At 49.6% G+C, this 27,785-nt stretch overlaps 1 protein-coding gene across 1 annotated transcript in view; it reads right to left on the reverse strand.

Moving 5' to 3' along the window:
• PEPD (peptidase D) overlaps window positions 1–27,785 on the reverse strand; it is a 120,640-nt gene that overhangs the window by 42,187 nt on the left and 50,668 nt on the right. The gene's annotated exons all lie outside the window — the stretch shown is intronic.

Raw genomic sequence — 27,785 nt, forward strand, 5'->3', positions numbered from 1 at the left:
ATACATGGGTATCTATTATACTATTCATACTGGAGTTTGACATATTTCATAATTGAATGAAATATGTTTTAAACAAAATTATAAAATCATAAAGACAGAACAAAATATATGCAGTTGAATTACAATGAGGTAGCAGAAAAGGCAATTATGCAAAGGTAATTACGCAAAGGCATAAACTATACAGGAAAGGATCAATAGGACTAATTACATTTGGAATTTCTGTATATCCAATTGGGAAGAATATTTCCCGCCTACAGAACAGTACCACGGGGGCCGGCCCGTGGCTCACTCGGGAGAGTGCGGTGCTGATAACACCAAGGCCCCGGGTTCGGATCCCATATACTGATGGCCGGTTCGCTCACTGGCTGAGCGTGGTGCTGACAACACCAAGTTAAGGGTTAAGATCTCCTTACGAGAAAAAAAAAAAAAAAAAAGAACAGTACCACGAAAAGCCCTATTATAAAGCGCTCTTGTAGATCAGTAAGCCAACCACAAATGTCCCCATAGCAAATGGGACAAATGGCAGACAAGTCCCAAAGGTAAATAAATGTCCAAGATATACCTGAGGAAGAAGTTTAACCTCACCAGTAATCAAAGTGCAGACAGATGGGAATATTGCTTTTCCCTTATCAGACTGGTAAAGATGAATCATAATATAAACAATAGTTAACCTTGAGGCCCAAGTGGGCACACAGGCACTTATGGGGCAGGTGTCCAGCACAGCGGCTGAGAGCACTGCTTCTGGAGAGAGGCCACCTGGCTCCTACAAGACCCATCTGTCCTCTCTGGGGTCTTGAGTTCCTTAAAGCCCTCCCCACCTGTGTCCTAAAAGTAGAGAGGATGCCACTCAGAGGACTAAATGAGAAAATCTCCAGGAAGCACATAGTGCCTGCTCACTAGGCATTAACACCAGCCACAGCTGTGAGGGGAGAACGACTTTTCTGAAAAGAAGTTTGGCTTTGTGTGTCAAAATTCTCTCCAGTAATTCCATTTGCAGCAATTTACCCAAAAGAGATGATCAGTTAAGCACCCAAGAGATGGCTAGATAAGGTTGATCGTCACAGAGTCGTTCACACCGGGAATTCAGGAACCACCGGCTGTCCCAGTGGAAGACTGGATAAGCGGATTATGGTGGAGCCCTTCGGTGTGCCCCAGTTCACTGATGGAAGGAGATTTCCACTGCACAAAGGAGGAACAAACTCTGCCCAGTGTGATCCCAGCAGATCAAACTCTGTCTGCCTGTGCCCCTGGAGAGATCTTGTAGCCTGTTTGCTAAAGCAACAGGGGTTAGGCTTAGTGAGCCTCTGCATCACAGGATTTTTTTCATATCTTGTTTATAATGTTCTGTACTGACTAAATTTCCTACTGGCATATATGTATTATCTTTTTATCAGAATAAAGCTATTTTCATTTTGAAGATATTTTTTGGAAGAAATGAAAGCTACCTATCAAAGGCCAGTTCCCTTGACCTAGCCTCACCCCATGAGCCCCTCCAAGCCTCTTCTCCCACGTGCTGTGCCAGGGACACAACCCACACTCTCAAATGAGCACAGCCATGATCCACGATGGCTCCAGAAAGCTGCCACAAGGGGGCACAAGTGCACGCCGTCTGCCACCCACACGGAGCACCTTAAAGAACCTTCAGCCTCACTTTAGGGACCACAATCTCTGTTTTCTACACTGTCATTGTGGGCAAATTAAAAAATATAAGCAACTTCAGCCCAAATACTTCCTGACTGCATATCAGTAAACTCCACGGTAGGTTGAGACCATCTGAAGTCTGAATGCCTCATGTGCCCCTGGAAGCCAGGGCTGGTGTTACGTCCTCCTCATCCCAGGACTTGTGCAGAGAATTTCCCTTAGAGAGGGGAGCAGAAAACGATGCAGAGCTTCTCCTTCCTGATTCTAACCAAGTCAAGGCATTTGAAATCCTTGCTACCTATGTGTCCTTAATCATCTCCCACCTTGCACCTCTGCGTTTGCCACCGTGGCACAAATCTTTCGCAGGAGGGACATTCTCAGAGACTCTCTCTTCCTACCCTCTCTTAACACCCATTGGTAGCATCTCTGCCTGTAGACAGGCACTCAAACTCTAGGGGTGGGACCACTCCTCTCCTGCTTCCTGGCCTCATGATCAAAACTGGAAGATTAAACCCAAAGTGGCTACCACCAGCCTAGGAACCACAGGAGCCCCTTAGAGGCTGAGGCCAAGAAGAAACCTTCCCAGGTAAGGGCACACTCTTAGAAGAGAGTGGATCCCCATCCCTTCCTCTACCCAGAGCTCCTGAACCTTCTCCTACAACCTTTTCCATCGCACCAGCAGGTTCAGAAACAAACTGTGTAGGAAAGGCTCCTTGGTATGTAGTTTGGAGAATCCAAACTACAAGAATGCCTGCTCAGTCCTGCTTCAAAGCCCACTTATCTTTCTTCTCTGTAATCAGATTCTCTGGCAAAACCTGTCTGCACAAAGAGGTATGTATCCCTTCTGTAGCATGAGTTGGAGATGTCAGAGACAGGTTGGAAAACAGCCTTGCCTGCTTCCTCTGGTTGCTCACTCCATGCACACTGCATGCTGTGGACCACCCACCTAAGCAAAAAGAGCCCACCACCCAGGGGAAACACTGACAACTCAGGCTTTCACTGCAGAGGAGGGAGCCAGAGGCAGGATGGGGCAGAAAGTGCAGCTCTAAAGGACTGAATTAAAAAGGAAGTTTGCCTCTGGTGCTATAGCTGGGAAAACCCTGGATATCTATCCCCCAGGGAGCAAGAGGAAGCTTTTCTGCTCAGGAGGACTGCGCTGTTCCAGGAAACGAGCCTGTCACTGTGAACAGACCCAGCAGGTACAGGGCAAATCACCTAGAATGTATAAAACATTACATTCACCAAATCCTCCCAGACAGAAAACTCAGATTTAGCAAACAGCTCAGATCTGAATGGATTTCCATTCACAGCTTCTAAACCCCCAATTAAATGCACAGCTGCATGGCAAAGGGAGGAAGTTTGGGTCTCCTGGGCCCCTAGTACCCATAGCCTGGAGATGGTGGCCCTGACATCAGCCAAGTCTCTCTATCCATCTCTCTCTTCCACACACACACACATGCACGTGTCCTCCAGAGGAACCTCGGCCCCTCATTTGTAGCAGCCTGCAGGTGTGGCTGGCTCATAGCGACAGGCCTTCCCTCACATCCTGCCTACAGCTGGGTGTTCTTGGATGAAAACACTTTAAGGGAACTGTTCCTACCCCACCAGTCCTGGGCCAAGCTGGTGGTCCCCAGGAGCTACACAAACACTCGCACGTTGCCCCAATTCCACCGCACGTGAATCAGGCTGTCTTTCCCGGCCTTCCTCGCCTTAGGCACAGAACATGCCCAGTGATGCCTCAAAGCACCAGCATCCCCCAGAAACTTCAATAACTACAGAAGAAGCTTCTTTATGACATTTCTGTGGTCTGGTTGCTAGTGCTCAGCTCTTCAGGGTAAGCAGGTGTTTTATCCTTAAATCACAGGGCCGGAGCTCCCTCTCCCTGTGAAGGGGGCACTCCAAAGCCCTTGAGACTCTCTTAGAATAATGATGCCCACTTTGTACCTCCAGGAGACTTAACTAATTTATAAGGCAATTTTAATAATGACTATATATTAATTTTACATCCCTTTTTACGTATTTCAGTGGCTATGAACTGTTAGGAATTAGGTAATATATTACAATGGGCTTCTGGGGACTTTTTATTAACTAATGCCCCATATTTAAAAACCTTCTTGTCAAATGAGAAACATTAAGAAGTGCTGTCCCTTTTATAATTGCTTGCAATAGACTCAATATTCAGGTCTTGGCCTTAACAGACAGCCCAGGCGGTACTTCCCTAAATTGCATTTAACTTTTCATTTTCTTTCTGTCATCGGCCAGCAGGATAATTCCGGAAGCACACAAATGTTCATTTTACCATGTCAGCCTGCAGCTCCTGAGATGCCTATAAATTTGGAAGTTATAAGGACCACTCTGGATGAGACAGGATGAGACATGCAGCAGCCTTTCTGCTTAGACTCTGACTTATAATTTTTTGTAGCCCTAATTTGTAAATTTTTTTGCAAACCTATTTATTGAAATATATACATCCAGTAAAGTGCACACATCTTAGGTGTCTGGACTGATGAAATTTCATAAACGTACCCCCTAGATGAAGATCCAGAACATTTCTAGTCTCCTGGTGGGCTCCATCGCCGCCCCCACCCCGCGCCCTCTATTCTCCCATCACCAAAGTTTTGCCAGCTTGGAAACTTATATAAATGAGATGATACGGCACGGGCCCTTTTGAGTCTGGCTTCTTTCACTAGACATTACCCTCCTGAGAGTTGCTACCCATGTTCTTGTGTAACAACAATCTTTTCATTCTCACTGCCTGACAGTACTCATTGTATGAACACACCACAATTAATCCCCACTGTAAGTGGGCTCCTCCATCCCCCACCCCACTTTAGACTACTCCTCGTCTGTGGACAGAGCGTTCTCGTGTGTGTCTTTCGGTGCATCTGATGCATGCTAAGCAGGATTGCTGGGGTGCTGGGTACAACTTGCTCAGCTTTGGTAGATGCTGCCAGTTGTTTTCCAGCAATTGTTCCAGCATCTCTGTTAGCTGTTTTCCCCTGGTAGGGGAGAAAATTTCAAGTGCATCACTTTATGAACCTAGAGGCTTGACCCTGCGCACAAGGCACAGGAGTATGTCACCAGGCCTGGGGGCTGCCTGGCACATGTCACTCTGCCATCTTTGGCAGAGCAGACAGAAGTGGCTTCTCCTAAAGCCACACCTATCCTGTGGCACAAAAGCACATCAGGCCTTCCCTTGGCCTCAGAAGTGGGAACATCAGAGGTCTTTCTACAAGGAGAGACTTCATAGAATTAGAAACTTTATTGTAGATGAGGGAGGGGGAGTAAAAACTCAACCCCATTCAACTGGGCATCCAAAACTGGCGGGGAAAGGTCATGCCCTCTAAGTGGTCACAGGGCCTGGGGAACAGGGCGAGAAAGAGCCAGGTGGAGCAGCAGGAAGCCCAGCATGACACGTGTGAGGTCCAGCGCTTGCTCAGCCCTCCTCAAGCCTGCTTTGAGAGTGAAGGACTGAGACAGGGCACTCGGGGATGTCACAAATATTGGACATTTTGAGGACAATTTGAGGACAGCCTGGAGAAAAGGAAGCCGAGGGAGACATAGCTCCCACAGGGATGGAGCCCCAGAGCAGGCTCAGGACCAAGGACTCTGGAAAGATCAAAGGCACTAGCTGGAAAAGGGTGCTGGGGGAAGAGGCAGGACAAAGAGGTGGCAGAGTCTCAGGCACCCACTGGGCATTGCCAGGCAGTGAAGATAAAAGGGCTAGCCACTGGAGCTGCCGGAAAGCCACCTAGCCGGGGAATCCTTTGTTTTCATTTCCAAACTCAAGGGTCACATGGTTGAGCCAACTTCTGATCCTGACTCAAACCCACAGGGGACCCTTGGCAAGCCCAACACAGAGGAGCCTCAGCTGTGACAGCTCAGGGTGCTTGGTCAACTGAGGCCCCAGAAGCCAGTTTTAGAATTTATGAATAATCAATGTAATTAACATGATGGAAAACAGACGTGGAGGCCAAGCAGAGGCCCCAAGGTGCATGACTCATCACGTTGCTCCCTCGTCACTTCTGGCTGCCCAGGCCCCTAGAACCGACAGGTGGTCAGGAGGCGAGGGTACACCAAGCTCTCACTCTGGCCACAGCCCAGAACACAGAACAATCGGACCCAGGTCTGACTGAGGGACAAACGCCCCCCCCCACCCCGAACCAACTCAGGGCCTGCCCTGGTGACAGGGTCCCTGGACACTGTGGCATGCCTCTCTGGCCTCAGCTGCCTCACCTGTGAAATGGGAATGACAATCACATTTTGCAGGTTGTCGCATAAGTGCTCTGTGAATATCAGCCGCTACTTCTGTGACCCTCAGTTCTCACTCACAACAGCATCCTGGGGTCAGAATTTCAAGGGCTGTGGGCAGAGGGCTGCCTCGCCCCTCACATCCAGCACGTCCCAAACCATGTTCCCATGGTGTTGCCAGCTAGGTCACGGGCACCAGCTCCACGAGGGGCCTCGTGCTAGTCTGAGGCTGGTTTGTGCATGGGTATGCCCTCCAGGCTCTAGGCTGGTCCTCTGTCTTGCCCCACTCCCCACAGCACCCCAAAACCAAGGTGGGGGGAAGAGAAGCATTCACTGCAAATGCACGGGGCATGTGGCACCAGCAAGGAGGAAGGAGGCCAGCCTCCAGGAAGCACAAGGAGGAAGAAAGGTAGCTGGGCTGGGGGTGCCTAGGGCTCCCCCTGACTTCTCTGCCCCACCTTGGTTTGGGGGTGCATGGGAGGGGAGAGGAGGAAGAAGAGGAATGTGAAAAATAGAGGGAAGAGGAAGGAGGGGGAGACAGCATGGGTGTGGAAGAGGAGAAGGGGGAAAAAATGAGGGGAAACTGGGGGGTAGGTGGGGAGAGTGGGGTCTCAGTGGGCAGCCTTCCCTGCAGGACCCAAGCACCTCAGCATCTCGCGCTGGCCCAGGACAGGGTGTTCCTGCCTGACGCAGATGGGCACAGGCTGAGGACACCTGCTGCACTGTGGCATGGCCATGGGCCCACCATGCTGTCCTCACCCAAGAGAGCCTCCCAACTCTCCCAGTAGGAGCACAAAACCCCACCAGAGAAGATGGGTGAGGTACTGCCAGGAAGGCGCTCTCACTACAAATTGCACCTTTATGGGAAAAATCAATGTTATTGCCTCCTTGATCTTCCCACACTTGTTGCTGGTCTAAAGCAATCACTCTACAAGTGACAGGCCAGAACTGGTCTGGTGCTCCCAGGGACACCTGCCTGCCCCACCCCTGTGTCCCAAGAGGGCCACAAAGGGAATGTGTCGGAGACAGCCTTCACACCTAGCTCTTTGGGGACTCAGGAGGTCCCTGTGGCTCATTCATCAGGTCCCTAGGCAACACCTTTGCACACCTACTATGCTCCAGCCACACAGTGCTGTGATCACAGGGTGAGCAAGGCAGACCCCAGCCCCTGGTCCATGGAGACATAGGAGTTCCCTGATTAACTGTGACAGTGTTGAGTTCGAAAAGGCAGAAGCTGGGAGGGCACAGCCACTGGAACAGGGATTGAGGGAAGACTTCCCGGAGGAGGTGGAGTCTTTAGCAGAGGGAAGAGTAGGTGGGAAATCCAGAGGTGGAGAGAAGTGGTCATGTGAGAGGAGCAAAACCAGGCTGAGTGGCCAGCCAGAGCTCAGGGAGTGGTGGGAAAAGCGAAGTGAGCTGTGATCTCTGAGAAGGTGGCCTGGGAACCCGGAGAAGAGACGCACTCCTGACAACCCAGGCCCCGACCCTGGGAAAGGCTGTGTCGCCTGTTCCCAGTACACTACTCTGAACATTAATGTCTCAAAACAGTCAACTCTTTCAAGATTCGTTTAAATGATAGCTTGTTTAACTACCAACATCAATTGGCCGGCAATTCCATGAACAAACGGTTGTCTGCTTGTCTCTGAGTTGAGCCACTTTTATTTGTCCCCAAGTATTTGGCAGGAACCAGTTACATCAATAAAGAAATGTCAATTTTTAACAGCCACAAGAGATGCAAAAGCTTCAGATGGATTTTCCGTCGGCAAACAGGGCACCTGGAGGAGCTGTTATTAACAGCTGTGGGAGACACATGGGCAGGCCTAGGGGACAGCACTCCAGATTTAGACTGGATTAAGGAGATACTGCAGGCACCAGACCTCTAAACTTCATAAATAACGCTAAAATTTTAGACTGTGGTTGAACTCTTTGCTGTCACAATCATTCAGGTCACTGTGTGTTTGATGTTTTAAAGCAAAATGACAAACATCTTTCTCAACTACATATCTTCCTCAACTGCACAGAGCCCATCGGAATAAATCCAAACTTCCCACTACAGGTAAGCAGGCGGCGGCATGAGGGGGAGAATCTTTAGTGGGGGGTGGTGTCAGAAACGACTGAGACGGTGATTTCTGAAGGCTCGTGGACTGCGCGGTTCAGTCCTCACCACTTCCTGTCACGTAATCTCACTGTTGGAAGAGGCAGGAGTGCAAACCCTCCATAACTCATGGGGTCCAATACCCAGGCTCTCGCCAAGTCACAGCAGAGCCAAAGAAAGAGACAGAAAAAAATGCAGGAAGAATGATTTGAACCAGTGAAGTGTTCGATCATGAAATATGAAACAGAAGTGCATGAAAGCAATGGGCGATTCTCCTGGACAGCTAGAAAGAACCCTCCAAATCCAACCAGCTGACCCACTGCCCAGGGGCAAGCCTCAGAGGGCAGGCTTGGGGTGCTGGGATTCTGGCACAGACACTTGGCTGGGCATGGAGTAAAGAGACCCACCTGCTTGCTGGCCCTGAGCTACCACACCCTAGTGCTCCCAGGCCCACACTGGGCCAGTTCAGCAGGAGAAATGTGTGCCTTACAATCCAGCCCCGGCGACCCCGGCGACCCTGGCTGCTTCCTCTCCTGGGCCAGGCTGGCACGATTTTTTGTGGCTGACAGAAAAAGGAGATTGCAGCACATCAAGAGAAGTGGCAGGCCAGAGGGTTTTATTCACCTTTAGCCCAGCTTCGTGTGAGGCCACTTACACCAGGCCCCCATGTCCCCCGTCTTCCCCGATGGCCAGGCCCAGGCAGGACTGGAGTGGCCCTCAGCGATGGAGATGGGTACAGCAGGGTTCCTCCCACAGCCAACATCCCAGCCTGGCAGGGGCAGCTGTCCTGAAGGAAGACATCCTCCCCATCTTGGCTGCTCTCCTCTCAGCAGAACTGGGAGCCTCAGAACCACCAATGGCAACACTGGGACAGAGGAGTGGCCCCTCCCCCTTCTTTTACAGAAACATATGGAACACATGGAATGCTTTCTAGTCAAGCAGGGAGCTCAACTCAAGGACATGCCTGTGGCACAGTTCCTTGGCAGTGCAGAAGCAGTTGCTCTTGGACAGGACCTGGAGTTGAAGTTTGCGGGGCTATTTGAGACCAGTCATGGCCTGTTTGTCTCATGTGCTTTTGCCGAGGAGAGAAAAGCATAAAGTTGACGGGGCTCCCACAACCTGGCCCATCTCACATGCACCCACAGCCCTGACAGTGCACCAATAGCACCCAGGTCCTGTGCCTCCCGACCTCCTGCCTCCCTCTGGGCTGGGAACCTAAGCCAAGGGGACCCAGCTGTTGGTGGCCACGATTTAGAGCAGGACCTTGGGGAGCAGTGCCTGATCCTCCAAACCCTCTCCTGGGGGTTGGAGGGGCAGCACGGGGGGCAGGGGCAGACCTCATGCACAGGTGGGTCGGTACAAAACCTTTCTCCTGCTGTGCACATGGACAGTGGGGATGCAATGGGCCTGGCACGGGGCAGAATGAGCACCTGCATGGGCTGGCCATAGTGCCCACCAGGCCTCCCCCAGCAGCTTGGGCTACAAGGCCTGCCCAGTAATGTGTCTGGGTCCCAGGCCATTCGTTCTAGCTTCTTGGGGGCTCTCAGCAAAGGAGACTCCCCAGGTGAGAACGATCCAGCCAAGAGATGACCACCACAGATGGTTGGTTCCTCAAGTGTTTGTGGACCACTACCATCCCTGCAACACTGTCCCCATCTCATGAAGGGCTGCTGGTGCCCCCGACTGTCAGCCTGTCCTGTGACTAAATCAGATCACAACCTCAAAGCTGCTGCCACCTTCGAGCTTTGATGAATGCCTTTCATAAACTCCCTGGAGCAAATGCCAAACTTTACAAGGCAGGGTTCTATGAAAAGTTCTTAAATAATGACTGTGCACTGGCTTTTTCCTCAAGCATAGCAATGGGCCATTTATAAAACATCTAAATGACATCCAGCGGGTCCTGCAATGGTGTGGGTAACCCTGGCTGGAAAGGAGCCCTTCCCCACATGCTCTTCTGCTCTCTTCTCTGCTGCCTCAACTTCCCCAGGCACACGCCATCCAGGCTCTCCTCCTGTCTTCCCCACCTCACTTCATAGCACCTCCTTCTTTCTAGTTGCTCAAGTCAAAAACCGGAGGCACCCTGGACTCTCCACACAACCTGTCCCCGATCTGAGAGCAAATGCAGCTAACTCTGCCTTCAAAACACACTGGGAACCTCCTGCTTCTCACTCCTACACCCCAACGCTGGGCAGAGCCTGTCCCTCTCGCCCCGGCAGGCCCTCCTCACTGCTCCCGTGTCTGCCCTTGTCCCTGCAGCTCCTGCCCCGCACAGCAGCCACAGGCTCCTCTGCCTGGCCTCTTGCCTCTGACCGCATCTCCCACCCCTGGCCTCTGCTCTCTGCCACTGGGGCCTCCCTGTTATCCCTCTTCCCCGACACTCCAGGACTCAGCACCTTACCGCCTTTGGCTCTTCCTTGACCATCACTTTCAATGACATCCTATTGGAAACTGCCAATCATTCCCAATACTCCCTATATTATCTTTCCTTGTTTTATTTTTTGCATAGCACTTGTCACCATCAAACACACTGTATAGTCTGCTTATTTATTTGGTCTCTCTCCCCTCCACAGAGCTTCATGGACAGGTCTGCTTTGTTCTGTCTCTCCAGCTCCTAGAAGAGGGTCTGGCACCTGTTGTTGCCCAATTAGTGTTTGTGATCCCATGAACTGGCACAGGCAGGCTGGGAATGTGCCAACACCTGCTGGCTGGAAGGCAGGGCAGGCCCACTGGTGGCCCACTTGGCCAAGAGCAAGGAGAGCACCTAGAGGCTTCTGCTGTACCCCAGGCAAACCTTCTGGATGGCCAAATCAGAGCTCTCTGAAACGGACAACCCTGGATGTACTTCCTAGACGGTCTTGGCCACACCTGTGGCCTCTGGAAGTAATGCTGGACAATACCAGTCTCAAAGGGATGATAAGCCTGGTGTCTGCCATTCCCATCAAGCCCAGAGAGATCAGCCTGCTCTGCAAGACCTCCTAAGATGCCATCTTCAGAAACACCCCGGTATTTGGTGTCTTTCCAGTGAGGCTGGCCATCGGGCTACCTAGTAATGATTGCCACATGCAGCTGATTTCAACACTAACAAATGCCCCTTATCTGCCAGCCCAGCAGCGTGGACCTGACTCCTCAATAACCACTGGCCTGTGAGGTTCACCAGGGCCAGTGGCCATGGCCCAAGAAGCACGGCCACTCGGAAAAGCACACAGCCCCAGAGAGGCTGCCAGCTCGCTGTGTAGTGCACGACTTTGCTCCCCAGCCAGGCTGACGTGCACAGGTGCTGAGTGAGGAGCCTGCCATGTCCTCTGTCACCACCACCAGAGAAGGAGGCAGCTTTGTTCCTTCTCTCCACTCTTTACTGAGCACCTGCTGTGTGCCAGGTCCTGCCTTGGGCCCTGTAGCAGGGCTTGTTCCCTCTCTGCCCTGTCTACAGCCTGGAACCTACTGGAACACTGAGCATCTCTGCCGGTGACCTCTGCCCAGCCCACCACTCCTCTGCCCCTCCTTATTCATCCCCTTACTCTGACCTGCTGTCTCTGAAGGGCCACAGAGAGAACAATGCTGGGGGCTGGAACAATGGCCCCTGGCTTCCTGGCTGAGGCTGATTACTGCAACCCAGGGTAGATGAGGGAGCTGAGCCTCCTGCCCCTTCTCAAGCAGTCTCTTGCCACATCATAAGGCAGAACTTTCTTCCTTACCTAGAGTGGGCCAGATTCTGCCCTGATTCTGATGTTATATGTCATCATAATTCATAATGTCATAGATTATTTGTCCTGTTTTACAGGTATTACCCAGAACTACCCCAAAAGACCACAGTGCCTTTCCAGTGCCCTGTACTGCTATAATGATAACTGCCAGGTTAAAAGAAGCAGGCCCCTTCCCTTGGGCAGAGTCACCCCAGCAAAGTGGAATGCAGGTTGTAGGGCCAACGGCCAGGGTCAGATCCCAGCTACCCGACTAGCCCACAGTATGACCTTGGACAAGTTACTTAGCCTCTTTTTTCCTCACATGCCTTACCTATGAAAGGGGCTAAATAATGGTCCCTGTATTCGGAGGGTCAGTTTGAGGATTAAATGGATCATACTCCTCACGTAACTATAGAAGTGCAAAGGGCCCAGAGCAGAGGTGGGCGTGTGGTCGGGCCTCAGGAAATGCCCACTGGGCTACCTGCTGTCTCATCCCCCCAGAACTACGCTCTATGCAGCAGGGCCTTTCCTTCGCTGCTACAGCCCCAAGGCTCAGGACGGTGTCTGGCATACAACAGGTGCTTAACAAATGTTTGCTGAACAGATGAATGAGCTGAAAGAAGAGTGGTCTGACTGAGAGTCAGGTGGGCACAGAGTGAGGGGGCACATTTAACGGATGCACACACCACAGGTACACATGCACACATGCAATATGTCCTCGGGCAGGCTGAGTGAGGGGGTGTGTGCTATGAGTGGACACACCACGCACACACACTCTTTCTCTCTCAAGGCCCGGACACGAAACACAGCTAGGCCCTGACAAAATGCAGCACCTGGGCCCTGGGGATCTCTCTCCCTGTAAATTCACGGGCCTCATAAAAGCACAGCCCCAGGGCAGAGCCTCTGTTGTTTAGACAGGAAATACAATGACTGTGAGGCCAGAGGCAGGAGACAAAGAAGTAAGCAGACTGAGAATGCACCACCCCAGGGCAAAGCTGCCTGTACCAGCCTCCTCTGTAAGAGGACAGGCAACTGAGAGAGGCCAGGCCAGGCCTGACTCAGTCTACCCAGCATGGCCCAACACCACCAGGCGGTTAAGTCAGAAGCTGGGGAACTCACCGCCATTCTTCCTCTTCCCCAACATCCAATCCGTGGGCAAGTCCTCCCAGCTTTGCCTCCAAATTCGTCCTGTAGCCACCCTCCCCTCTCACATCAAGCCCACCAGCCTGGCCCCACCAGCCTGGGCCCGCCAGCAGCCACCTCGCTATCCTCCCTGCTGCCACCTCTGTCCCAAAGCCCCTCAAAGCCACAGCCTCATCTGGTCAAGTCATTCCCCAGCTCAAAGAAACCTCCAAGGGGCACCTCAGTGAGGCCTGGCCCTGCCACCCACTGCTCTTCCCTGCCACGCCCCACCCACCATCACACCCCACCCACTGTCTTGCCCCACCCAACGTGCCTTTTCTCCATCCTGCCCTTTTACCACCTGGCAAGTGCTGGGCTAGCCACTCTACCCCTCTCAGCCTCAGCTTGAGGGTCACCACATTCTCCTGGACAATAATTTATCACCCTGAGTACTTCTCTCACCTGTCTGTCTTCCCCTCTGGGATGTCGGCTGCATGTCCAGCCAGCCCGAGGCCAGCCCCTGCCCTTCAGAAAGTAGGCACTGCTGAGTCAGCGGGTGTGAACCAGCAGATGAGGAACCACACCTGGTTTCTCCAGAGAGCAAAGGCATGTTATGGGCCGAATTGTGTCCCCCAACACAACTTGTACATTGAAGCCCCAACCCCCAGTACCTCAGAATGTGACTGTATTTGAAGACAGGAGCTTTAAAGAGGTGATTAAGCTAAACTGAGGCCATTGGGATGAGACCTAATCCAATCTGACTGGTATCCTTACAAGAGGAAATCTAAACACGCAACAGAGACACCAGGGATGTGTGTACAGAGGAAAGGCACACCTTCATCTAAGCGTCTGTTGCCACTCTGTGATATTTTGTTATGGCAGGCCTGCATGTTCAGGCCAGAGGATGAGAAAGAGGTCCCCACACCTATCAGGGAGGCTGTGGCCACAAACCAACAGGGCCTGCATCACCCATGACCTGAACTCTGAACTAAAGTCCTACCACAGTCAAAGCCAAGACCTCGGCAAAGGCAGAACAGAAGACATGAGGAGCCCCTCCCTCGAGCCAGCTCCAGCCACAGTTTGTTGCCTACCAGGAGAGACCTGGATTCTCGTGGCAGAAGAGAGAAGCACATCTCCAAACTGCCTGCCCCTGGCTGGGGTTCTGCCCAGCCCACCCCCAGGAAGGGCTGCCAGTCCAAACCATCCTGACTCTGCAGCCTGTTAGAGATTCATTTCTTTCCTCTTCAAAGCATTATAGATCGATTGCCAAGTCTTGCTGTAAATCAAAAGAAAGTCACTACTCATTACCTACTTAGAATTCCCCGAGTTCTTCCTGGGAAATCATTTCTCAGTTGTTTGATCTCTCCACCACCAGCACTATCTCCAGGCACGCCACCCATCACGGCAGCCACCAGACACTTTTTTCTTCCAGGCTCCTTTCTAGTACCTAGATGAATTTCCACCTTTCTCCAGCTTTAAGAAGAGCTGCCAAGATAAATGATCCAAAGACTCCATGCTGAAAATATACAGACTGCTTAAAGCCTATTCTGAATAACCCAAAGTTGGGGAGAAAAGCACCTACCCCATTCTCATTGGATGGGTCATGTTGGCTGCCAGGCCCCAGACTCACCCAGGTACCTGGACACTCTCTCCAGAATCTTCTCACCTGTGGGATAGTGACATTTATCCAGCTTCAGCCAGCACCAGGTGCCCATGCAATGGCCAAGCCCCTAACCTACACAATGTCACCGAGGGCCCCAGGGGCACACACCAGCTGGCTGCGGCTAGTGGGAGTAAGGAGGTGCCCTGTTTGCACATTGTGCATCCAGGAGGAACCTCCTCCCCAGCCGTGCAGCTGGTATCACTCTTCCAAAGAACTCCTGCCCCCGCGAAAGGGCATGCTCACAGCCATGACTGCTCACTACCTGGGGGGAGGGCTAGTGGGCACCAGCTCCCATACCCAGGATGGTGAAGTTTGCACAGCTTCCAGATGTGCCTCCTGCTGTCAGGCCTGCATGCCTGCCTCTACAACCATTAGTCAGCCCCAGGAAGGGCATCAAACCCCACTTCTCTTGCTTGGATGAACAGTGAGAAAGTAAAACAGCAAAAACAAAGGCCAGCCACGCTCTGACCTAACCAGCCTCTCAGGCATCTGCTGTGTGGGAGACAGCCTCCACCAACAAGCCCTGATCACCCCTGGCTAGGGGTGCCATAGTGCACAGGACACCCAGGAGAGCCACCTGAAAGGCTACAGTGCTGCTTCTGAAGGTTGTGATGTGGTAAGAGCCCCAGGCCAGACACAGAAAAGGTCAGCAGTTTCCACTCACAAATGAGGAGACTCCAGAGTGCTGTCATAGTGCATCCACACAGCTGGTACTGACTTGTGCTTGTGTACATGTGGCACATTCGGGAATGGCATGCCCAAAGAATGTACCATTGCACCAGTGGAGAATCAGAGGGAACCGCAGAGCCACGGACACTGGGGCTCCGCAGAACAGCCTTTTCTGACAAGAGAGTGAGAGTCACACAAAGACAGCTGGCTGGGGCTGTGAGCAACAGTGGCAACGACCTCAGACCCATTTCCCGCAGGCTCGTGCAGATGCTAGAGAACAGGATGCTTGGCAGTGACAACATAGTTGCCACAAGTAGGGCAGGAGGCTAGCCCAGCCCCGGCATCACCAACATTGGACATTGCCCACAGCCATCGGCACCTGGCTCCCCTGGGCATCCATCTCTTCAGACCCTCCAGCAGGGCTGGGTGTGGAGAGCCCCACGTCCAGAGTAAGAGCTCAAGAGAGCAGCAGCTTAGAGCCAGGCTAACCTCCTGACTGTCCACCCTAGCCCTGGCTCCCGTCCTCCCCTGCTTTGGGGCAGCTGTGGCCAGGACTGTGGCATGCCCTTGGACAACTGCTGGGGGAAGCTCAAAGGCACATACCTCCAGGCCACAGACCAAGGGGAGCCAAACACACAGCCTGAGCCACATGCAGGGCAGAGGCCACAAACTCGGCTTCACAGCCTCAGGACAAGGAGCCTATAGTTGGGGCCTCTAAGAGAGGGAAACCTCCCTCCATGGTTTTATCATAAATTACCTCCAGGTTTCAAGAGCAGACCTGCCTGCTGGCAGATATGGAAAGAGCCTTTCGGAGTTCCCGGATTAAACCCTTCACATTCACAGAATTCAGAGCTAGGAGGGAAAAAAACTCATGGCCCAGAATAATTGCTCCCACAGGGAGTGTCTTTCTGCACCAGCATGTAATAGGTCTGGATGAGAATTTTCTAAAAACTGGCACCAAACCTCATAGCATAATCACAACTCTCTGCTTGCTCCAGGAGCTAAACCAAAATAACCATTCCTACAGGGTAATTCCTTCTTAGATGCTCCCAAGACTTGGAGCGATGGTTTCTGATGGTCAGAGCTGAACAGGATAGAGGCCTGAGGTGACTGTCTAGTCCCCATGCCTAATTCCATGCCCTTCCTATTGACCGTGGGGCTCTTTCAGGGGCATGCAAGGGGAAGGGGAAAGGCTCTTCCAAGGTGCAGGGGAGTGCCAAGGGCCAGGACCAGCTCAGAGGCCAGGAGGCACCTGGCAGGAGTGAAGCCAGCCGGATATTTACTAGCAAAACCTGACAAACAGACATTTTTCCCACAGCTCTCCCATTTTTCATGACATACACAACCCTTTCGACTATCCTCTTTTAATGGAAACGCTGGTATGGGAAATCTTTCTCATCTAGGAAAGAACCAACAGTGTAAGACAATGAAAAAGGCTGATGAAAAGGTCCAGCCTCCATGCTGGCGGAGGCGACAGGGCAGGTGGAACTTGTGGTGTGCTCCCCACAGGCTACTCAGTGACCACCAGGTTGCTGCTCTGTGGGAACTGCAGCCCAAGGTTAGTAGCTATTCTAATTTCCTAGGAAAAGCCAGAAAATTTTCCTGATTTTTAATCACTGACTCAAATTAATCAAAACAAACCAAAAAACCCACTGCATGGGCCAAACTGAAGTTGCCTGTGCACTGGGTTCAGCACAGAGGCTACCAATTTACAAATTCTAGCCTTTGTCCTGCTAGAAATTCCTCCTAGGGAACCAGAGTGATTCCCCAACCAAGACCCTGACCCGACACAGGTTTCCAATGGCCCACAAGGGCTGCATCCACTCTCACAGTGGCCCTAGGGGGAAGGTAGGCCAGCTAATGTGGGTGCGGCTAAAGCCAACTCCATGCAGCCAGCCCACTGTAGAGAAGATGCCTCCTACTTTCACAAAGAGGAGACTCAGCTCTGCCTGGACCACCGTGTGCAGCCCACATCCCACTGCTCAGTTCCTTTGGGGCCACTCACCTTGTATAGTGAAGATACAGGCATCCCGAACTTTCACTTTGCTCTGGGCCTAGGCAATTCCAGCAGAGCCCCGCACCCGGGAGGCCAATCGTACAGATCTTGGTGAGCTGTGTGGAAGGAGCTAGAACAAGTCTCCTTTTGGGAAATGGAAGGAAACCTAAAGAGAGCCTCCAGCCCATGCTTTCCCGGGATCCTTGAGGACAGTACATCTGAGGAGAGGAGCACGGTTGTGAATGGAGAACAAGCCCAAATGGGAAGGGGACCAAGTTACATACTGCATGCAATTAACAGGCTGCAGAATGAGCATAAGGGGTTGCAGTAAGTGAAGGGGAAGACGAGCTTGAGAACTTTTCCACTGGTGCAAAAGGGGAAGTGATGAGAGAAAAGCCACCAGCCCCAGAGCACCATCCAGGAGATCCTATATGTGCAGAACAGAGATTTCAAAGAAGGCCCTGAGGTGAGGAAAGGTTTCACTGCTCAGACAAAAGAAGCAGATTCTAGGCCATCATGGGAGATCACAGGAATGACACCAGGCCCATGGGCACAGCTTCTGACCCCAACAGGCCACCACATTAACTTTTGTAACTGAGAAGGAAGCCTCAGAGAGACCTGGAATGAAACCTGTCCAGGGTGACATGATAATTACATCACAGGTCTCAGGTAACATGACCCAAGGGGATAAATGCTTGCTCCTGGACAACAGGTCATATCCAATGGGATAACAGACAGGAAACAAAGAGCATGTGACATCCCCACTGGTGGTCAAGCCACCTGTGACTCCACAGACCTGTTCCGTGCATCCCAGCCAGCAGGCTGCCTCTTCCTCCCACCTCATCTGGTCTCTGTTGGGTGTGACTGCTTCTCTGCCCATCTTGCACTGGCCTGAGTTAGAACACACCTGATTTGAATCGTGCCACATGAGCTGTTCAGCCCTTTGCACCCACCTGTGCAGCCTGGTGGCTAAAGAACTGCGAGGCTCACTGAGGCCCAGCTTGCACCTTTTCTCAAGGAGCCTGCCTTCACCTGGTCCTCCCAACCAGCTGGCAGGATTGTGACTCCTGAAATACAGCCCAAGCCCAGAGCGGCACTGAGACAGATCCTTGGGAAATGCTGTTACTCTCAAGAATAAAGAATCCTATAAGCATCCAGGCAAGAAAATAAAAATTTCCCTAGAAAGGAAAAAGAATAGAATCTGCCTAAGATCTCCGTCAAGGATGGAGGGAATGGTTTTACAGAACAAATAAATATTCAATACCCACTTAAGCCATCATTCACATAGAAGGCAACAAAAGGACTCTCCCAAATGTGAGGACTTTAAAGTATTGAGTCACAATTTAAAGTACAAGCAATGAGGAAGGGAAAACATGATACAATATGGTGAAACGAGGTACAGCGCAACAGATGCCCATATTGAATTTAGTAAGACAGTGCTAAGTTTAATAACTGTTATAAAAATGATTATAAAGCAATGCAACTGTTGAAAATAATTGAGGGAAAGAGAAGTTATATAATAAAAAAACTGGGGGCCGAGCCCGTGGCGCACTCGGGAGAGTGTGGCGCTGGGAGCGCGGCAACGCTCCCACCGCGGGTTCGGATCCTGTATAGGAATGGCCGGTGCACTCACTGGCTGATGTGCCGGTCACGAAAAAGACAAAAAACAAAACAAAACAAAACTGCAAGGTGGAAGGAAAAAGGAGGTAAAAAGTAAAAGTATGCTACATTTCTAATTTTTTCAAATGAGTAATCAATATTGTTTAACTTTGTAACAGATAGAAAACAGAAATACGGGTCATTTTTTTCTTAATTTAAAGGTGATTCTATAATAAAAGTGGGATGCATATAAAAAAGAACAAAGGAAACTCAATTTTCCAAAGACGGAAAAAAATCTAGAAGCCATAAAGGAAAAACAGAAACCAGAAAGCACCAAATAAGACTCTGGGTAAGAGAACCAACATACTGGGTATCACAGTAAATGTGAAGAGCTCTCCTAACACAGCGAGGCTCTCCATTTGCAACAACAAGTAAACTGCAACTTATAAACATTCTATAAAAAAAAGTTTACAATAAAGGAATAAACAACGTTATACCAGGAAAATGCAACAAAAAGAAAACATTTAATAGCAATACTAATATCAGGTAATGTCAGATTCAAGACAAAGATTAGATAGGTTAAAAGGGTTCCTTGTAAGTTGCAAAGGTAAAATACATAATAAAAACATAACAATCACCAACTTTTACACCTCAAACAACTTATCATGGAAATGAATAAAACAAAGTCTATTAAGAATCACAAAGAGGAATTCATGAATCCTCTCTTAATCTTAGATATACAAAAATAAGAGAGAAGGCAGAAGATTAGAATGAGATAATAAACCTAACACACACCAAAGTATGTACTCTAAAAATAAAAACTAAACATTTTTCAGTATTCCATAAAACATTGACAAAAGTATATTTTAAAGAGTTCTCAAAGAAGAATCTCAAAATTAAAAACCAAAACCATTTACACAGGCCGCATTCCCTAACTACAATGGTGACAAAACTGGTAACTAACAGCAAGAAGTTAACCAAGAAAAACCCACATTTTTTTATCTGGATATAAAAAGAAATATATGCTTAGTTCATCTCTTGGGTCAAAACACAAATCAATCAAAATTTATTAGGACATGGCCAAGGCAGTATTCAAAAATATATCAAAAAAATGAAAATGAACTAAGATTCAAGGGAACAAGTAAAAAGACGGACGTTCACAACAAACTTAAGGAAGGGAGGAGAAAGGAATTAATAAAATTAGAAATCAGTGAGTTAGACAAACAATAGAGATGAAAAATAAATTTAAGAACCAATTTTATAAAAAGAACAATAAAAAAGATAAAATTCGGGCAATGCTAATCAATAGAGAAAGGACATGAACACACAGTGTTAGGAATGAGAAAGGAAATACAACTATAGATATAGAGAAGACATTTTTAAAACTTAAGAAAATAAAATTGGTAATTTGGTTCTAATTTAAAATACTTAATGAAAACAAAAAATTTCCAGGAAAATATATCATATTCATTCTAAGAGTAATAGTGTCAGAATAAAACCACCCCACAGGAAAACCCAAAAAGTTATCAAAGAAATTCTCCCCAGAGAAACAATAGATTCTGATAGTACCAAAGGACTTCTTCATATCCTCAAGGAATAGCCAGGCCCTATGCTTTCTAAGTTGTTCCAGAAAACAGAAAAATGTGGGGAACTTTTCAAAATGTGATCTCAAAATATGGCTAAGAGAGTTAAAGAAAAAAAAAAAAAGATACCTCAACCTCCTATTTTGAGGCTGTATTAAAATGCTAGTGAAAGAATAAAAACATTATAATGCTTACTAGATGTCAGGCCTGTCTATTTACTATATTTATATTAATTCATCAAATCCTCCTAATCATTCTATAAAATGCTATTATTATCCTTTCTTTCAGATGAGGAAACTGAGGCACAATGTTATCAATTTGCCCAAGATCACAAAGTTGGCAAGTGGCAGAGCTGGGATCCAAACAAAGGATACCAGTCTCTGGAGACCATGCCCTAACCACTATACTATATTGCCTCCCTATTTCAGTTTATTAAAAAAGTAATCTACCGCAACAAATTAGGATGTGTACCAGGGATGCCACACTGGCTCTACACCCAGAAGTCTGTTCATACAATTCATTAAAGTACACCTGGCCCTCAGTCTTGGTTTCTGTTACCATTCTCTAATAAAAGGAACCAGGGATCCTTGGAGAAATTGTTGGTTCTAGGGTTGGAGAAGAGAATATACAAGAGAAGCCTGGAGCATCTTGCAGTGCCAGAAAGTAAGGAAGTACTCAAGAAGCAAAACTAGGGCAGGCCTGTGGCTCACTCCTGAGAGTGTGGTGCTGATAACACCAAGGCCACAGCTTCGGATCCTATATAAGGATGGCTGGTTAGCTCACTGGCTGAGTGTGGTGCTGACAACACCAAGCCAAGGGTTAAGATCCCCTTACCAGTCATCTTATTTTAAAAAAAGGAAAACTATGGGGGTATATCAAAGGGACACAGGAGCAAAATGAAAGAGCCCTCAAGGCCCCAAGTTGGGATGATCTGAGCAACAGAATAAATAATACTGGATTATAACTCAAAGTATAAAATAAACATGAGTCCATACAGATATAAGTAAAAAAAAAAAAAAATGGTTGAGCAAATAAATAAATGGGGGACAAGAGACAAATCTCTTGCACAGGAGAATTCAAATACCATATGTAAATACTTCCACCTCAAGGAGGTAGAACATAACTCTCCACCTTAACCGGAGGGCTCCTGAAGAGTGGGCTGTGCATAGTGACTTCCCTCCAAAGAGTACAGTGTGGAAAGGGGAGAGGGGAAATAACTTTACAGTGGAGAAATCTGACAAACACTACTTTATCCAGGTGACCAAGACGAACATCGATGGGGATAAGTCACAATGACACTATGCACCCGTGATGTGATGACAATGGCATTTCCTTCTGTGATCTTTCTCCCAATAACCCATAACCCCAGTCTAACCTTGAGAAAAACTAAAATTGAAAGATATTCTTTAAATTACCTAGCCAGTACTCCTCAAAACTGTTAAGGTCATCAAAAACAAGGAAAGTCTAAGAAATTGTCACAGCCCAGAGGAGCCTAAGGAGACCTGACAACTAAATGTCATGTGGTCTCCTGGATGGTGTCCTGGAACAGAAAAATGACATTAGGCAAAAGCAAAGGTAACTGGAATAGAGTATGGACTTTAGATAATAATAATGTACTGATGTTGCTCGTATATATATATCATATATTATATATATATACACGAGCAACATTAGTTGCAATATATATATATTATATATATATATATATATATATATTATATATATATAATGTAAGAGATGTTCCCTAAATAATGTTAACAACAGGGAAAGATGGGTACGGATATATGGGAACTCTAATATTCTTGTCACTTTCCTGTAAATTAAAACTATCCTAAAATAAAAAGTTTATTAATCACGTAAAAACACACACTCTAAAAGGCCAAGGGAGATGCCAAAAAGGCAGCTGATAAAATTCAACATCTTTTCCTGGTAAAATCTCATGATAAGTATGTATCTGAAATCAACAGTATCAGATTTAATGGTAAAACACTAGAGGCAAATCCATAGATGCCTGCTGGCACCACTGTTACTTAATGTGATTCTCAAGGGGCAATTCCCCTAGCATTTGAAAAGACAATGCCTATTTCTGTTGGTTTTGCCCACAAAAAACTAATTAGGCCTGCATCGACCAGGCTACATATTTGCAGAAAGCCCTTCTCTCTGGTTCTTTGTCTAACTTTCTGGCTGGACACCAAGCCTGTTTGTGCCCCAAGTGTGCCCATTTCTCAGTTACTCTTAGAGGCAAAATGAGCTGTCCTGCTTTAAGCTACAGAGTCTCACAGCCTCTCCTCCCCCAAGGGGCACTAGCTACATTCTCAGACATCTGGATCTGCTGAGTCTCCTGATTCCCCATGGCATGCTCCCTTCCTGATGCCAGGTGGTGTGGATAGAGTGGGCACATGGACCTATCCTGCTAGTATGTGGTGGCTCAGGGTGAGGTAAGGTATGCTCTGAATTCTGAGGAATTGTCCACCCAAAACAGCCCTGGCTCTCAGAAAGGGCTCAACCCAAATATACATGGCCGGCTGGCAGGCAGGACTTGGGGGCCGCCTTCCTGTGGAGTGTACCAAACAAATGGGGGTTTCCTGACCCCTCTGGTGGTGAGCAGGAGGCGCTGGCAAGAAACTCCCACCAGGCCATCTGAGGCAAAGAGGGGGTTTCTCCAAACCCTAACCTGGAGTCTTGGCGGGCCATCCTTTTTGAAGGGCTGTGCCACAGTTCTCATCACTCAAAGCCACCAATGGAGAGGGTGCATCTGCTGTTGAGGGTGCAGACACTGTCCAGGGACAGTGACCAGGCCCACAGAGAAGGGGCTGTTGCATCTATTCTTATCTGGGGGTTCAGGTCTCAGAGGCTGCCCAGACCCAGACCTGCCCCAAAGGGCCCCACACAAAACTCCATTACCCTTCATGATAGTAGGTAAACTGAGGGCAGCCTCTCTGATGCCAGGCTTGCCCAAGCTGAGCCCAGATGAGGTCAGACTGCACCCAAGTAACTGGAAACTGTGCCTCTCCAGGACCTCCCAGAAGGAGGGAAACAGGGAGCTTTTGGTGACTTCCATCACCAAGGAAACCTGGATCCTCTGCATGACCCATGAGGGTCCCAACCCTGGCCAGAAACAACAGGACCACATGCCCAGCATGTCCAGCAAGGAGACCCCTGAGTAAAGACAAGAGTGGGACGAGGACAAGCAGACAGAGGCATCTGAGAGATGGTTTTTCAGAGGTTACGGTGCGCCTAGAGGGGTGGACAAAGAGAAGAGAGTCTGATAAGACTCCATGGCCTCTGGGGAACTGCAGATGCAGTCCCTGCAGACATGACCAAGAAGCTAGTGCCTGGGTCAGCAGGGGTGGGGTACATGCAAAGAGCAATGATGTGTACAGGGTTAGCCAAGCGGACAAGTTGGGGAAGGCATGGCACCGCCAGTGAGTAGGGCTAGAGGTGCCTACAGAACCCCTGGCCTCCCAGCTCTCTTTACTGGAGTTAAAGTTTTCAGTCCCAACAAAAGAAAAAAACTGGCCTTGTTTAATAAGAATGGGGCAAGGGATTTGCAAACTGCTCCCTAGGGTGGGTAAACTGAGAGATCAACCACCTGACCCAGCATGGAATATCTGGGTGTGTATGTGCATGCACTGGTGGGGGGGCAGTGTGTGCATGCAATGTGTGTACATGGTGTGTACATAGGTGTGTGTGTGGCATGAGTGTGCAGGTGTATGCGTAGGTGTATGGGTGTGGCGTGTGTTGCGTGGCAAGTATGATGCGGCGTGTGTCTGAGTGTTTGTGGTGGGGGAGAAGACTCTTAGGCTGTGTCCCTACCTCTCCCCAAATCTGGACTTCATGGCTGAACACACAGAATCATGACTCACTCCATCTTGTCAAAGGGAAGGAAAAAGCAACAAGACCTTTTAAAAAAAAAAGTAGCACAGCTGGGCAAGTTCATCATTAACAAAGGACTGAAAGAAAACAGGAGGCTACTATTGTGGGCTGTTGCCTGTGACAGAAAAGTCTGAAAAAACCCAGATGGGGTTACAAGTGTTTGCCAAGAAGGATCCCAGCCAGGGGAGGGGGACAACGCCACACTGTCCCTATTTCACCTGACAGATCTATGCCTTTACTCATGACCCCCATGGAAGCTATCCTGAAAGGGTCCAAAATGCCCCATTCATAGCTTGGAGGGAAAGAGAGAATAATTTCAATTAAGGTCCCGGTCTGTCAAAAACATCAATTTATTAATCTCCTTGTGGCAAATGTTAACTGGGACCTGCTTATACAGCCCATCGAGCATGCTCTAAATTAGTGTTTGCAGGTAATTGATTCAGCTGCCAGCCCCATGCCAGCCGCACAAGCTGGTTATGCCACTAACATTAAATAATATGAGGTGGTAAAACAGACTGCCTGATTGGGCTACAGTCAGATGCTGTTAGAGCCCGATTTACCCAAACATTTACGTCTTATTGGTTTAACACAATTTATTACACCTCAATCTCCGAAAATGATTTTCATTTCCTCTGAAATCTTGCTCACAGGAACAGCATGAAGGAGGAGGTGTCTTCGTAAAAGCCATCAGCTCACTTACTTTTTTTAAACATGCCCTCAAGATTTTATAACAAATCTTTGATAATAAAACAGCAGCAGAAAAGATGAGGTTTAGAAGTGGGTCTCCTGGCCAATGTCTCTTGAGTCTGAGCACAGCTGTCCCGGTGGTATGCCCCATCCCTCACCCCTGCCTCCAGCCTGACATGCAGGACTCCCTGCCCTTCTTGCCTGGTGTCCCTATGTGGGGCTGGCCACTCCCCCAGGAGAAGATCTGGCAGATTGCAGGGATGCTGACCAGGCTTGCTGGGTGCCATCAGCACACACAGAAGAGCAGCTCGCTTACTTTTAACCCAGTGAGTCAGCGGTCTACATGGCAGTCTGGCCACCCCCAACCCCCATTGAGCAGCTTTCCAGCCTGTGTTAAAAGGGCCACATCCCCTGGGCAACTAACAAGACCTGCTTTAGAAGAGATTTTTACTCCCCAACTAGTTAAGAAAAGAATTCTGAAGTTCCCAGTGGCAAAGAGGACAGCAGAGAAATAGCTCAGGACCTTTTCATCTGTCTTCCATCCATCTACCTAACCAATCACACATATTTCCTGACACCAACTGTGCATCAGACACTGTGCAGAGAAATGAGATCTGGCCCCCCAAAAGAGGACTCCAGGCTCTCAAGGACACAGACCACATATGTCACAGAGTGACCCATAGGGAGGGAGCTCAAGGCAGAAAGAAGAGTCAGCCCACCTCAGGGCTGCAGGTGCCCCCAGGGGCTTCGGTCTGGGAATCAGCAGAGGGGGTACCCTCGTCGAATCTGGCCAGGGACGCCCCTGACGTGATAACATCCCCAGACAAGCATCTTCCCACCATCTTCAGGGGGTGACACCCTCTGTCCCTACCTGTCCCTCATTTTTGTCATCCTGCATCCACTTTTCCCTGCAGCAGAGTACCCATTCCCATCTCCACTGCCTCTTCCCTCCCCGCCAAGCTCTCAGAGACCCAGAGATCAGATGGCTCCCCTGCTGGGCTGAGGCTCCGAGGCAGGTACCACTTTTCCCTTCTGTACCTCTGATGGCTAGCCACAGGTGGGCACGACACACTGTAGGTCAGTACAGTGGGCACATAGCTAAATCAATGCCACTCGGCACCCTGTGGATGGCTGCTCCTGATCAAGCTTCACAGCATTCAGAGCTGTGGCCCCCAGCATCAGGCCCATCTCCCTGAGAGCTGCCCCAGGTCCACAGAGGAGGCAGCAGCGGGGCTGAGCTGGGGTCTTGGTGGGCTAGAGTGGAAGGTTGAGCAGTTCATAGACAAAGGTAAGAAAGATCTCTCCAGAGCTCAGCTTAACAAGAGACCCCTCTTCAAACCACAAGCAGACTTTGTTTAGGTCCTGACTTGAACCGACTCTAAAAGATAGTTTTAGACCAGTATGGACTAGATGTTGATAATATTAAGGAATTATTATTAATTTGGTTAGACGTGATAATGGCATGGTGGTTATGTAAATGAAAAAAAGTATCCTCATTAATTGAGACACCCACTGAAGTATTTACAGGTGAAATGACATGATGTTTGGGATTCAGTTTTAAAATGCTCCAGCAAAACGAAACAAAAAACTAAATACAAAAACCCGATGGGGACTTCGGGGTTCATTATACTAGCCTATCTTTTTGGATATTTGAAATTTCCCATTAAAAGATGAAAAAGAAGATCTCTATTACCTGGGGGTGGGGGGAGCAAGGAGCTGGGGAAAGTATTGAAGGGCGCCAGCCCCCTGCCCACAGAGCCCTGTCCACAGGCTCAGGGACACTGAGGGAGAGCAGCTCAGGGTCCCTCCCAGGAACCACCTTCAGAGCTGGACTCCCTGCAGCTCCAGGCACAAGGCTCTAGCATGCAGCAGGCAGCAGGGCTCCATGCTGGGATAAGCTATTCCTGCTCCAATTTCTCAGTTATTTTTATTTGAGGCATCAGCTATGGGTCACTAGAAGTCAATTCAACTGGGAACAGATTCTGGGGCCAATCTGAGGACCCACTGCCCAGCCCACCTCCCTGGGGTTGCCCCACAGCACTCTTCCCATCCCAGATCCTTGGGATTGGGGGATGGGGGGCAGGGGTCCTAGGAATATCAGACCACAGATACCGCACCGCAGCAGGGGACCTCATGGACAGCTAGGCAAAAGCTAGGACAGCTCTGCACGCCCTTCTCCATCCTCCTAGGCATGACAGAGCTGGGACTCTTATGAATACTTGTTACATGCCCCCTCCTGGGATGCCACATCAGCTAGGACCAGGCCATTTCAACTTCTTACTGTGCCGGGTAAGAAGGGAGAAATACAGAGGCTCACCATTCAGAAATCCTTTCAGGCACCTGTCCCCAAGCCACGGCAACAGTGAATGGATTGTCATGCTGTCCACTGCTGAGCTCATCTGCACCTTGGCCTTGCGCCCCCTCCCCCACCAAACCAGACACCCACAGCAGCCCAAGGGTACTTGGGGGGACCTGGGCCCTGCAAGGTGGGAAATGGGTGGCTACAACCAAGCTCTTACAAGGCCAGAGGCGAAAGGGCAGCCTGGGGTGGGGTGGGGGGAATGGCCACCTCTTCAGTGTCCCCTCTCCACAACTTCCAGGTGGTACAGTCACTGGTCGAAGACCCTGGGATGGGGGCATCCTGCCCCAGGACAGACGTGGGAAGGGAGCCGCTGCAGCACGGGGTCTGACCCGAGGGCTTCCTTGTGCCATGAGCAGCAGCTTGCTGACATGAGTCCCCAGAGCAGGGCCAAGTGGGCAGGGCCACACCCACCATTGCTGGGAGCCCCAAGAAGCGCCCTAGGGGGCATGGCTTGCTGCTAGCCTAACTGGAGCCGAAGGCCAGTGGGATCTCCAGAGCACTTTACGAGCCATTTAACCACCCCTTGACCCAGTCGTCCAAGCACAGCAAACATAATGG

This window comes from Cynocephalus volans, chromosome 10 (assembly GCF_027409185.1).
Source record: "Cynocephalus volans isolate mCynVol1 chromosome 10, mCynVol1.pri, whole genome shotgun sequence".
Classification (NCBI taxonomy): domain Eukaryota; kingdom Metazoa; phylum Chordata; class Mammalia; order Dermoptera; family Cynocephalidae; genus Cynocephalus; species Cynocephalus volans.